At 45.0% G+C, this 13,058-nt stretch overlaps 1 protein-coding gene across 2 annotated transcripts in view; it reads right to left on the bottom strand.

Annotated features, from left to right (window-relative positions):
• The window catches only part of LOC137355492 (rho GTPase-activating protein 22-like), a 330,838-nt gene that overhangs the window by 168,602 nt on the left and 149,178 nt on the right, over positions 1 to 13,058 (bottom strand). The gene's annotated exons all lie outside the window — the stretch shown is intronic.

The following is a 13,058-nucleotide window of genomic DNA, read 5'->3' as shown; positions in this document are numbered from 1 at the left end:
ACCTCACCTTTTGAGTTCAGCTCTTCTATCTAATTTTGAACCAAGGCTGTAATGAGGTCAGAAGCTGAGTGGCCCTGGCAGAACCCAAACTGAGCGTCACTGAGCCGGTTATTGTGAAGCAAGTGCTGCTTGATAGCATTGTCGATGACACCTTCCATCACTTTACTGATGATTGAGAGTAGACTGGTGGGGCAGTAATTGACCGGGTTGGACTTGTCCTGCTTTCTGTGTACAGGACATACCTGGGCAATTTTCCACATTGCAGGGTAGATGCCAGTGTTATAGCTGTACTGGAACAGCTTGGCTAGGGGCGCGGCAAGTTCTGGAGCACAGGTCTTCAGTACTATTGCCAGAATATTGTCAGGGCCCATAGCCTTTGCAGTATCCAGTGCCGTCAATCGTTTCTTAATATCACGCGGAGAGAATCAAATTGGCTGAAGTCTGGCATCTGTGATGCTGGGGACTTCAGGAGGAGGCTGAGATGGATCATCAACTCGGCACTTCTGGCTGAAGATTGTTGCAAATGCTTCAGCCTTATCTTTCGCACTGATGTGCTCGGCTCCCCCATCATTGAGGATGGGGATATTTGTGGAGACACCTCCTCCAGTTAGTTGTTTACTTGTCCACCACCATTCACTGCTGGATGTGGCAGGACTAGAGCTTAGATCTGATCCGTTGGTTATGGGATCACTTAGCTCTGTCTATTGCTTGCTGCTTACACAGTTTGGCACGCAGGTAGTCCTGGGTTGTAGCTTCACCAGGTTGACACCTCATTTTGAGGTATGCCTGGTGCTGCTCCTGGCATGCCCACCTGCACTCTTCATTGAATCAGGGTTGGTCTCCTGGCTTGATGGTGACGGTAGAGTGGGGAATATGCTGGGACATGAGGTTACAGATTGTGGTTGAGTACAATTCTGCTGCTGCTGCTGATGGCCCACAGCACCTCATGGATGCCCAGTTTTGCATTGCTAGATCTGTTTGAAATCTATCCCATTTAGCACGGTGGTAATGCCACACAACACAATGGAGGGTATCCTCAATGTGAAGGCAGGACTTCGTCTCCACAAGGACTGTGCGGTGGTCACTCCAACCAATACTGTCATGGACAGATGCATCTGCGGCGGGTAGATTGGTGGGGACGAGGTCAAGTATGTTTTTCCCTGTTGTTGGTTCCCTCACCACCTGCCACATACCCAGTCTAGCAGCTATGTCCTTCAGGACTCAGGCAGCTCGGTTAGTAGTGTTGCTACTGGGTCACGCTTGGTGATGGACATTGAAGTCCCCTACACAGAGTAGATTCTGCACCCTTGCCACCCTCCAAGTGGTGATCAACATGGAGGAGTACTGATCAGCTGAGGGAGGGCGGTAGGTGGTAATCAGTAGGAGGTTACCTTGCCCATGTTTGACCTGATGCCATGAGACTTCATGGGGTCTGGAGTCGGTGTTAAGGACTCCCAGGGCAACTCCCTCCCTACTGTATACCACTGTGCTGCCACCTCTGCTGGGTCTGTCCTGCCGGTGGGACAGGACATACCCAGGGATGGTGATGGCAGTGTCTGGGACATTGTCTGTCAGGTATGATTCCGTGAGTATGACTATGTCAGGCTGTTGCTTGACTAGTCTGTGGGACAGCTCTCCCAACTTTGGCACAAGCCCCCAGATGTTAGTAAGGAGGACTTTACAGGGTCGACAGGGCTGGGTTTGCCTTTGTCGTTTCCGGTGCCGAGGTTGATGCCGGGTGGGCCGTCCAGTTTAATTCTGTTTTATTGACTTCGTAACAGTTATGTACAACTGAATAGCTTGCTAAGCCATTTCAGAGGGCAGTTAAGAGTCAACCACATTGCTGTGGGTCTGGAGTCACATGTCGGCCAGACCAGGTAAGGACAGCAGATTTCCTTCCCTAATGGGGGAATTAGTGAACCAGATGGGTTTTTATAACAATCAACAATGGTTTCATGGCCATCATTAGACTAGCTTTTAATTTATTGAGGGATAAATATTGGAAAAAGCACCAGGGATCATTCTCCTGCTCTTCTTTGAAATAGTGTCATGGAATCTTTTACATACACCTGGGAGAGCAGACAGGGACTCCGTTTCATATCTCATCTGAAAGATGGTGCCTGCAACAGTGCTGCACTCCTTCAGCGCTGCACTGGAGGGTCAGCCTAGATTTTTGTGCTCAAGGGGCAGCGCAGTGGTTAGCACCGCAGCCTCACAGCTCCAGCGACCCGGGTTCAGTTCTGGGTACTGCCTGTGCAGAGTTTGCAAGTTCTCCCTGTGACCGCATGGGTTTCCGCCAGGTGCTCCAGTTTCCTCCGACAGTCAAAGACTTGCAGGTTGGTAGGTAAATTGGCCATTGTAAATGCCCGTAGTGTAGGTAGGTGGTAGGAGAATGGTGGGGATGTGGTAGAAAATATGGGATTAATGTAGGATTAGTATAAATGGGTGGTTGTTGGTCGGCACAGACTCCGTGGGCCAAAGGGCCTGTTTCAGTGCTGTATCTCTCTATGACTCTAAGTCCTGGAGTGGGATTTGAACCCACAACCTTCTAACTTGGATGTCTGAGTACTACCAACTGAACCACAGCTGACAAGTAGCGAAGTGACCGAATGGCAATGATTACTATGAACGTTTGCCATAAAGTAGGGGTTAATTTTTATCCTACCTGCCCAGTGAAAATAGGACTGGTGGACAGTTTAATTCGAGCAGGTCAGTTCCCAGCTCGGATTTCACTCCAATCATGCTGCCTGTGATCGTGTCTTGCCGGGTCCTGCAGGCATATAAGGACCCCGCTGAAAGCAGGTGGGAGCTTTGTGAATTTATACAAATCATAGTCCTGATACATCAATAAGACTCTGACTGTGTTTTAACCCAGGCCCTGAGGTGAGAGATCACTGCGGTTTCCCGGCCAGACAAAAACAAGTGGGCAGGTGTTGGGATGGATGAGGAGGCCCAAATGAGAATCATTTGGAAACCATCGTCTGCAGAGCCAGGAGGAGCGGTAGTTCTCCTCCAGGCCCAATGAGGAGCAGTCTCTGCTGCCCTTCTGTAAGACTCTCCCGAAACCCATTTCCCACCACTCACCTGGCACCCACACTTTGGCAGTCACTGGTACCCTCCTGCCCATTTGGCAGTGGGAAATGGACCGGTGAGTATTTAATTGAGGCCCAACAGTTGAAATAGTGCTGGTATACCCTCTCCAGTGCTTCCATATCTTTTTTGTAATATGGAGATTTTGGGCAGGAGGCCCCACACACTGGCCAAAAAGAGGGAATCGGGCCTGAGGCGGGACTTTCACTCCTCTGAGGCAGGAAGTCACGCCTAATAGAGCTACCAGCCAATCAGTGGCCCAGCAGCTCTCAGTCCCAACAGCGCCACCGGGAGCGGTGGCCACTGCTGGAACTGTGCCCAGCCAACAGCGGGATCGTGGATGCCAGCCTGGAAGAACGGTGTCTCTGGTGCCTCACTGAAGACAATCGCTGGGCCCCGGCGCAGCAAGAGGGTTTGGTTGTGCAGTGGGGGTGGATGGGCCGTGGGGAGGGGGCCCTCCATGGGACACAGGGTTCCCGTTCAGGAGGGTCCCCCTTCCCCAGCCTGCAAGGAGGCCGCCAGGTTTTACCTGGCGGCAGTCAGGGGGCCTGAGGCGCCCGACCCAGTGGCGGTGGGAGGGGGTCCTTAAGTGGCAGTTAATTGGCCACTTAAGGGCCTTGATTAGCCTGGGGTGGGTGGGCCGTTTCTCGCTGCCCCTCGTAAAGTTGTAGCGGGGGCGGGAAGGTGTTGGGAATGGCAGGCCCCCATCCCCTCCCAGTCAATTTTACCCCCCCACCCCACCTCGCCACCAGCCCGCTCGTGGGGGGTGCAGGAGCGTAAAATCCTGGCGTATAACTATGCAGAGTATCAAAGTTTAACTAAGGTTCCATGTAATTTTTATATATCTCTCTGCTTTTGAATTCTATTCCGCTAGCAATACACCTCTGCACTTTGTTTGCATTTTTATCATTTTATTAACCTGTGTTGCTGCTTTTAATTTGTGCATCTCTAACCCTAGATTCCTGTGTGCCTCTACCCCGTTTAGACCCTTTTCCAAGGGGTATGTTCCCTCCTCATTCCTCTTACCAAGATGAAGCACCTCACTTTTATCGATATTGAAATTCACTTGCCCATTCTGCATGTTTGCACTTCTAAGAGTAATTGCTCGGAGAGGAAGGTGCATACACTAGGAGAGAGTTCAAATATGTAAGAAGCATAACTGACCCATCTGAAACACATGACTCTTTTAAAATCATGCTAACTTGTAAAGATCAGTATTACTTGTCACACAATTGGTTGCAGTAGCCTTTGGGAGTTCATCTAGTCAACAGGGTAAGGGTTAAAAGGGTATACATGAACTTCCCAGCTTTCCACCTGGCTGGAAAATGAACTTTCCAGGCAGTTGGCCCTGCATTTTTCACAGTTGTGATCATCCTGCCATCAATCTGCTTCTGATTAGAGCATGAAGATCTTATTTTACGTCTTTGAATCGCAGATGGCAAAGGCGACCAAAAGTGATACTGTCTCCCTAGGTTTGCCGTGAAATGGGTTGGCCTGTAATTAATATCACCAAGCATTTTAGTGAGTCAGAGGTGCTCAGCTGTGGATGATCTGTCACTGTTTGCCCATGTCTACATAAAGTACCCAGCAAATATTTCAATTAGGCTGACATGCGACCCTAAACCAAAGGGCCCAATGCCAGAGACACAACCCTATATAAACAGTTTGGGAGGTTATGGGGCAATTCTGGGATGCAAAATGGGGGCAAGAGGTGTGCATAGCCCATGGCCCAGAAAAAAACTCAGGGAGGGAGAATCCATGTCTCCCTCTTCTCTCCTGACCACTCCCCCGTCCCCACCCTGACCACTCCCTGAGTGTTTATCCTTATACTACAGTCTATGTGACTATATTTAATTTCTAAATCGATGCATTGTAGTGGAATCTGAATTTTCCTCAAACTGTAACAATTTTTTAAAAAATTCTCCCCGTTAGTGGCAGTTGTGTTATAAAGGAAGAAAATAAAAGCTGTACAATTGGGTTAATTGCACAGTCCATGTTTTATTAAGATTGGGATTACATAAAGAGAAGGGTGCAAAAGCATTTAAAGTTTGAAAGCGTTAAGTGCAGTAACGTTCTTAAATCTTTCGCCACTAAAACATTGTTTGACATATTCCTGAAACAAGCACGAACCCAGAGAAATATCAGATATCATCGTGACCGTAGCAATGCAAAAGGGTCATGAACTTTAGAATGTGATGTTGTAATAAGGCTGAACAGTGAAAGGATGAAATCTGTGTTTCAATATACATCTTTTTTTTTTAAACTAAAATTTGGTGCTCGAAGGGTTACATAAAACATTCTTAGTGCCAAATCAATGAAGCATTGCATTTTCTTTGCAGTTTGCTTCACACAAACTTTCCCATCTCAATTAATTACATACAGCAGCATCTAATTTGAAGAAAATCCCAAAGAATTTCAGCAAGGTTCAAATAGGTCACCCCATGTAAACTAGGCTTCTACACAGAGCCAATGAATGTAATTCTTCACATACTTTTTTCTTACAAAACACTTGATTTATTTAGTAACCTTGACCCGATTCAGTTTCCCCACATACTTTAAGGCATGTTACTGTCGAGAAAACAGGCATTCACTTGGCTGGATGCAAGTAAAATTGATGGGCTTTTTTAATTAATGAAGTTAACCCGAGGTAACCTGGTTGTACAAGTAGCCCAGTGTATGGCCTGGCTTCCAGGCTTCTCACTTGAGTCTGCCGACCAATGGAAATCAGGTCCACGAGTGCCTTGTGGTAGTGAGGGAAGCTGTTCCAAACCCCCATCCAATTGACAGAGACACACTCATTCTTTCGCCACCTCCCCCTACTTTCCCCAACAATCATTCAATTCACTGAAGTACTTTCTCTGCTCTCCCCACTTGCTGAGCTCCGCTCCTTCCCTGGACTCATCACTGCTCCCGACTCCTCTTTGCCACTGTACAGAGGACGACTATTTTTGCCGGAGGGAACAAGAGACGCATTCCAGAGCTTTTGACTTTCTGGTCTGGATACGGACGGAAATCTGCCATTTCTTGGTTATGGGATTAGTTCTGGGGCAAGAATAGGGATAGTCCCACAGCCTCAAGATGAAAGAGGATGAAGATTACATTGGCAGCCCATTGGGCCTTAAGCACATCTGCCAGATCTGGTAACAAGTACCACTGACCAGGGCTATAGAGACTAGATCTAACCTTGGATATTGTGCCCTCTTGGCTGCAAACTCTGAATGGTGGCAAATGGCTGCTGCAGAAAAGTAAAGGAATGGAGATTGGGGTGGCCATACAGAAAAAGTAAATAACAATATCCATTCCATTTAAGTCTGCAGTTCGCTACACCGACCAGCAATTGAAAATCCCAAATTTTTATCCATTTACGTCTATAGTATTTATTCCTGCTAATGGAATCATTTCTGTTATTTGTTTTTGCTATGACTTTTAAAACCCAACTTACACACAAACATACGAAATAGGAGCAGGAGTAGGCCACTCGGCCCTTTGAGCCTGCTCCGCCATTCAATAAGTTCATGCCTACCCCTGATAACCTTCCACCTCCTTGCTTATCAAGAATCTATTTACCTCTGCCTGAAAAATATTCAAAGACTCTGCTTCCACTGCCTTTTGAGGAAGAGAATTCCAAAGACTCACGACCCTCTGAGAAAAAAAATTTCTCCTCATCTCTGTCTTAAATGGGCGACCCCTTATTTTTAAATAGTGACCCTTAGTTCTAGATTCTCCCACAAGGGGAAACATCCTTTCCACATCCACCCTGTCAAGACCCCTCACGATCTTATATGTTTCAATCAAGTCGCCTCTTACTCTTCTAAATTCCAACGGATACAAGCCTAGTCTGTCCAATCTTTCCTTGTAAGACAGGCCACCCATTCCAGGTATTAGTCTAGTAAACCTTCTCTGAACTGCTTCCAACTTATTTACATCCTTCCTTAAATAAGGAGACCAGTACTGTACACAGTACTCCAGATGTGGTCTCACCAATGCCCTGTATAGCTGAAGCATAACCTCCCTACTTTTGTATTGAATTCCCCTCACAATAAATGATAACATTTTATTCACTTTCCTAATTGCTTTCTGTACCTGCATACTTTTGTGATTCATGCACTAGGACCCCCAGATCCCTCTGCATCTTGGAGCTCTGCAATCTCTCACAATTTAGATAATATGCTTCTTTTTTATTCTTCCCGCCAAAGTGGACAATTTCACACTTTCCCACATTATACTCCATTTGCCAGGTCTTTGCCCACTCATTTAACCTATCCATATCACATTGTAGCCTCCTTATGTCCTCTTCACAAGTTACTTTCCTACCTATCTTTGTGTCATCAGCAAATTTAGCAACCATACCTTTGGTCCCTTCATCTAAGTAATTTATATAAATTGTAAAAAGTTGTGGCCCAGCACAGATCCCTGTGGCACACCAATCGTTACATCTTGCCAACCAGAAAATGACCCATTTATGCCTATTCTCTGTTTCCTGTTAGCTAACCAATCTTCTATCCGTGCCAGTATGTTACCCCCTACACCTTGAGCTTTTATTTTCTGCAATAACCTTTGATGTGGCATCTTATCAAATGCCTTCTGGAAATCTAAGTACAACACATCCACCGGTTCCCCTTTAGCCACAGCACATGTAACTCCCTTAAAGTACTCCAGTAAATTGGTTAAACATGATTTCTCTTTCACAAAACCATGTTGACTCTGCTTGATTATCTCGATTTTTTCTAAATGCCCTGCTATAACATCTTTAATAATAGCTTCTAACATTTTCTCTAAGACAGATGTTTAGCTAACTGGCCTGTAGTTTCCTGCTTTCTGTCTCCCTCCCTTTTTGAATAAAGGAGTTACATTCGCTATTTTCCAATCTAATAGAACCTTCCCCGAATCTAGGGAATTTTGGAAAATTAAAACTAACGCATCAACTATCTCACTAGCCACTCCCTTTACCACCCTAGGATGAAGTCCATCAGGACTTGGGGACTTGTCAACCCGCAGCTCCAATAATTTGTTCAGCATCTCTTCCCTGGTGATTGTAATTTTCTTGATACAGATTTCACACAGATAGGGAGAAACTGTTCCCACTCGTGAAAGGATCAAGAACAAGAGGGCACAAATTTAAGGTAATTGGCAAAAGAAGCAATGGCGACATGAGGACAAACCTTTTCATGCAGCGAGTGGTTAGGATCTGGGAATGCACTGCCAGAGACTGCAGTCGAGGCAGGTTCAATCAAGGCATTCAAATGGGAATTAGATAGTTACCTGAAAAGGATGAATGTACAGGGTTATTGGGAGAAAGCAGGGGAATGGCACTAGGTGAATTGCTCAGAAAGCTGGTGCTGACACGCTGGGCCAAATGACCTCCTTCTGTGCTGTAATGATTCTGTAATTCTTCTTAACAGTGACTTCATGATAAGTAAATATTCTTGAAAATGGGGGTAGCTGCAGAAGGACAAGAACCGTTTACATCACCAGCCCAATAACTCTTCCTTAATTTGGTAAAATGATTCCTATAACCCATGAATGATGCAGAAAATTACATTGGCAGAAAGTTTGATGCTCTCGTTCAGAATTCAGTCTGGTTGGAGCTGGTGATTTTAATTCTGATGGTATCAAGCAGGCCACGTTTACAGCATAAAACCATTAAAACCGAGATTCCTAGTCTACATCGTTTAACGAATGGTAGAATTTGCTTTTAAAAAATGTCTATTTTACCATGTTGATCAAACTTTTCAACAGCTGGACAGGCATTGCATCACTCATTACTCTTCTGTGAAGCACCAGGGGATGTTTTTCTCTGTTAAAGTGCTCCGTAAATGCAAGATGTTTTAGCGATGCAAACATCAAAACCAACAGCGCCATGAGCAATTGGCTTATACAGAGCTGTGACCGGTAATCACTCTCTGACAATAGTTACATTTCCCTCTGCCATAGTTTTACAGTGGCATCAAAATGCCAAAGGGGCAGGCTGAGCGCAGTAGACAGGCAAGGTGCTGGTAAAACGGGACAACTTTCCGTCATTGCCAGCATAGCAACAAACGGAAGAAAATGACATCAAAGCTGTTCAGAGGTCCTGCCTGTTCAGAACATAAGTCAGGTATCTAATTAATATGTGATGATGCACCTGTATCTGAACCGCTGTTCATGACCCTGTTGGTCCAAAATCCATGTGTCAAAGAATGAATTGTAAAACAAGTTTGGCAGACTTTCTGAGCTACGTGAACTGATCTTCACCAGCATCATTGCTGATGGGAGGGAGTTCAGATTGGCCTCAGCACCTCTGCCATGTTGAATCACATCATGTCCCACACAATGGTGTTTAAAGCAGACATTAAAAAAAAGTTGGCCCTCAGAATTGGTACAAAGTTCGCAAAGTCTCTCACGGGAAGAGGAAACAGCAAACTTTTCATCAATGCCCTGGACTCATTAGATGACGTTGATTCAGCTCTTGACTGCAGGATATCAAACTGCTCCTCACCTTGGGACATTCGATCAGAAGCAAGCTACCCTGATCAGCAATAGGATTGGAGGCTACTGAGATGGTGAATGATCAATGTGATCAAACAGAGCAAAAGGCTGTCCGTATACGGCTGGGCCTGGGGCCGGCTGTGGCTATCTTTGGATCAAAGAAGGTTGAATACTGGAGATGTGCCGATGGTTGAACATTCTTTAGTTGATTGCCTTTGTGGCGGGGAATATTTAAGCAATACCTACCCTCTGTGGCTTAAGTGCTTAGGTACTGTCCACATAATCATGAAAGGAGCTGGCTGGATGGGCTTCATAGTCTTTTAATCTTCCCTGCTTTCTTATATATAAACAACGTGGAAAACGTAAACAAATTTCCTTCCGCTAAAGTATTAAAAGTACACCAAAGTTATAGTGAACTTTCCATAAGTTAGGATACTCATTTGCTGATCCCTTGAGAAACGTGCTAGTTATTTGGCGGAGAAAACATCTAATAGTCATAAATGACCTGGATGTGACTGTGAATGTGTGTCGTTTGAGATTGTGAAATCATTGCTCCTTCTAATGTAACTCATTGAGAGCAAGCTAATTGTGAGAGGCTATTGAGGAGTCCGCCATATCCTTGAACTAATTTTTGCTTCGCCAGTGCAGGGTTTGTAAAGTCTGTCCTTTTTGTATCGATTTGGTGCACAATTACGCTGTAGGTACGTGTGAGTCAATGACAGTGTTTGTCCTTGCAAAAATGTTCACTGAGTTCAAACTTGACTCTCTGCTTCTATTGATCTAACTCTTCAGTGAAACTCATCCACATAGGTGAGATATTTATCCAGCTGGTGCCATCTCAGTCGCATGCTCAGCGAGAGGCATAAAGTCGGGACACTGTTTAGTGGTGGTCTCTCGCCAGCCTTGCTCAGAAACTATTCTTGTAAATATTGAGGCAGCCTTTGTTTAAAAACGAAACAAGCTGAGCTTCAGGGTCGAGTGAAGTCTACAACATGTAGTGCTGGTGTAGGTGGAACTAGAGTAGTCAAGCTGTATATGCATTGTTCCCCTCCTACCTGTGTATTTATGTCTTATCCACAGCATACCAACTAAAGCTTTTGAACAGCACAGTTTTAATTAAAGCTGCCTGTATATTTAATATTGTGCAAGGATCCAAGACTTCAGGAAAATACAGCTTCAGGCCCAGGCTGTCTCATTTGTCCACATGATGTTGACAGCTGCAACATGTATGTGAATTGTAAATTAACTAGCTGTTTAATTGTATTCAGGTGGTGGGCATTAACTGGGAATTCACTTGTGTTCCTATATCTGTGCTGGTTGGTGTTGGAGCAGCATGTTTACACACTTACAATTTACAGAAATAAAGACTGGGTTCTAGTTCGATCCTTCACTGCTTGGCTATCTGGAGTGTAAGAATGTGGATGAACAGAAGCATTATAGTGAAGCCTGGAAGTCTAAGTAAATGATGCGATAACGTAGCCTAGGTAACTGCTCTGAACCTGACGAGCTTCTGAGGAGGATTTTCGAGTCCCGCTCTTTTACTTATTTATTTAGAGGTACAGCACTGAAACAGGCCGTTCGGCCCACCGAGTTTGTGCCGACCATCAACCACCCATTTATACTAATCCCATATTCCTACCACATCCCCACCTATCCCTATATTCCCCTACCACCTACCTATACTAGGGGCAATTTATAATGGCCAATTTACCTATCAACCTGCAAGTCTTTTGGCTGTGGGAGGAAACCGGAGCACCCGGCGAAAACCCACGCAGACACAGGGAGAACTTGCAAACTCCGCACAGGCAGTACCCAGAATTGAACCCGGGTCGCTGGAGCTGTGAGGCTGTGGTGCTAACCACTGCGCCACTGTGCCGCCCAAAAAGAGAAATACGGTTGAAGTCTTTTGAAGTCCTGGCTGCAGTTTTGGACAGGCCTGAAGTAGCCCATAATTTTCTTCTGGAATACTGACCCGATGATATTGCTCACACCACAGGTGGGTTGCAATCTAATAGGATGGCTGCATTGTGATATCAAGAAACACTGAGTCGAGCTGGAACTCAGTGGGAAGTTACCAGCTGACTCTGTGAATTTTTGGGGGTGCTCACAGGCTTGATTAGCATTAAGGAAAGAAGGATTTGCATTTATATAGTGCCTTTCACAGCCTCAGTACATCACAAAGTGCTTTACAGCCAATGAAGGACATTTTAAGTGTTTTAATGCAGAAATTAAAAAGTAAAAACAAGGAAAATTCCCCCAAATGCAATTACAATACAGATAGCCATTCCTTAATTTCCTTCCCTGCATAGACTCCTCCCAGAGTGTGTTTGTTGCCGGTGTCTTATTTAGTGTTGAAGCATTGTTATTTGCTGTCTGTTAGTGATCCTGGCTGAACACACATCAGAGTTCACAACAGGGAAGTGCGGACATTATCAATAAACTGATAAAATTCCACAAAATAAAGACACATTGCAAACAGGGGGTGGGAAAGAGGTGTCTCTCCCCCTCTAGAAGGTTACCAAGGTTTGTGAGGCAGACTGGGCCTTTGTCCAACAACAGCAGGGACAGCATTAACTTCATTCAGCAGCGAGCTGCAAGTACAGAAACAAACAGTGCCCAGCCTGCTCCCACTTTCTTCAGTTGCACAATTAGTGAGTGTGTGTGAAGGGGAAGAGAACTGAAACAAGAATATTATTTTATTAACATTTATCGCATCGTGGAAACTTATTTCCCAGAAGGTTGGGTTAAAACGGTGCTACGAATAAAATTGGCAGAACTCCTGAAATCCATGGTCATCGGGAATTGGTGCAAAGACAGAGTTAGCATAGGAATCCAGTCGTCTGCTGGATTGGACTGAAACTGTGTACGATTACAGTGGTTTTAGGAATGTCTTGTTATGCTGACTACAATTAAGTTGCAGGTTAAATGTGGGTGGCACCATACGATTGTTGTAATTCTTACTTCAGTGTATTGTAAAATCATAAGGTGGTATATCTAGTGGAAAGTAATTTTCCTTCTTAAGCATCACTCCCTTCGTGTACAGAGTGATTGTTTCTTTCATGGGTCATGATGAATCAAACATCATCACTTTCAGGGAGTTTCACAGCCCAGTTGCAACCTGGTTGCACACGGTAGCTTAAAGAAACCGTGCAATTAATTTACAGATTACAGCGAAATCGCACAACTGCATCATAAAGTTTCTAATTTTAAAAAAAACATACACTAGACAGGTTTTAATAAAAATTGCAACGTTTTGCTATTGGCTGCAGCAAATTCATTTTTTTTGATTGGTGTGGGAACAACAAAGAGTCCCTGCATCGCTTTCCTGGTGACGACACTTGGGTGTGATGTTATAGTTCGTTTCAATTTTGGTTTACCCCGACACGCCGCACAATCGCAAGGAACAAGCAATGTTTGTCAAACAATTTTTGGGAAGACAGTGCCCCTTTAAAATTTTGCCTTTGGCCACAGAAACCCTGAATCCTCAATCTAGGGTAGCA

Source organism: Heterodontus francisci, chromosome 42 (genome assembly GCF_036365525.1).
Source record: "Heterodontus francisci isolate sHetFra1 chromosome 42, sHetFra1.hap1, whole genome shotgun sequence".
NCBI classification, from domain to species: domain Eukaryota; kingdom Metazoa; phylum Chordata; class Chondrichthyes; order Heterodontiformes; family Heterodontidae; genus Heterodontus; species Heterodontus francisci.
This window is presented reverse-complemented; position numbering and strand designations above follow the sequence as displayed.